Below are 1,134 nucleotides of genomic sequence, written 5' to 3'. Positions count from 1 at the left end.
TTGAATAAATATTCCTTATATTATTTTTACATGTCACTACATGTTTCGAATTTATTCACGATATCCTACTTGGTAACGGATATTCAATGTTTATTAGATTTTCACTTATATTACGTATTAAAAATACAAATATGCTACCATGACAGGCAGAAACATCAGTAAACATTCTGTTAGTGTGCTTCAAGTAATCTCAGAATAGACAACTATTTAGTCTATATCAAGTATTCTTACTATGGTAAAAATGCAGTCTTTCAAAAGTATTATACATTTTTCTCTTAAAATTCGCATTATAGATAAAGTATTACTTGACAGTACATAGATAAATTGTTTTCAGAATAATGTTAGAGTCTTCTTACGAAATCCAAATATCTGGTTATGATTATAATAAGTTCACCCACCCCAACATTTGTCATGTTTATAAAGGAAGAAACGAAAATTTAACATTATGTTGAGGCTGTACCATGATCTCTTACTGCAGCGAAAAACACAGGATGAAGTATCTACCTCAGCACGAGGAGGTGTGCAGAAGTTTAACGGATATGCAGAGTTTATCAGCTTGGGAAATTACATTACATGTCCTATTCCCAGCAACAAAAATAACAGTTATAATGACAGAATGAGGATTGAGAAGTGATATAAAAGATATAGGAGAATAGGGCGTATTCGGAGTGTGCCGTAACGTGAAAAAGGCGCTATGTTTTCAAATGTACGATATGTCCTATGAATCTTAGGTGCAATGTAGTTCCTACGTCCCACCAAATGTAATTGTAGGATTTAATGGAGAACAAATGACATTGAAGACGAGCACTATAAGATTGTTACAGCGTCAAAATGTTCCGTTGCTTTTTACAACTATATTAGCATGTAAAGTGCAGGACAGTAACAAAAGGCTGAATAAAATGCTAGAGAAATGCCCACGTCCTCGTATTATAAATAACGTGTTTCAATCTTACAGAGCATACAGAGGTCTAGAGAATTATATATCTTTTCCTAATGCTTATTTAATTTTCTACGGAAAATTTACCTTTTTAAAATAAATTACTAGAGAAGTAAAGTTGAAAATATTTCAAGCACAAAACTAACAATTATAAACATAGAATCAGAATTAAAAAGTGCTAATATCGGAATATATGT

At 31.7% G+C, this 1,134-nt stretch overlaps 1 protein-coding gene and 1 long non-coding RNA gene across 6 annotated transcripts in view; one reads left to right on the top strand and one right to left on the bottom strand.

Moving 5' to 3' along the window:
- LOC116846861 (four and a half LIM domains protein 2) overlaps nt 1-1,134 on the bottom strand; it is a 642,247-nt gene that overhangs the window by 379,820 nt on the left and 261,293 nt on the right. The window lies entirely within an intron of this gene.
- LOC116846905 lies at nt 83-917 on the top strand. Its single transcript, XR_004378615.1, has 2 exons — nt 83-257; nt 335-917. It is a non-coding gene; the product is annotated as an uncharacterized LOC116846905 (long non-coding RNA).

This window comes from Odontomachus brunneus, unplaced genomic scaffold (genome assembly GCF_010583005.1).
Source record: "Odontomachus brunneus isolate Ranch 3 - 2012 unplaced genomic scaffold, Obru_v1 Obru_scaffold_071, whole genome shotgun sequence".
Taxonomy (NCBI): domain Eukaryota; kingdom Metazoa; phylum Arthropoda; class Insecta; order Hymenoptera; family Formicidae; genus Odontomachus; species Odontomachus brunneus.
Note: the sequence above shows the minus strand (reverse complement) of the source record. Positions and strands in the feature narration are given on the sequence as shown.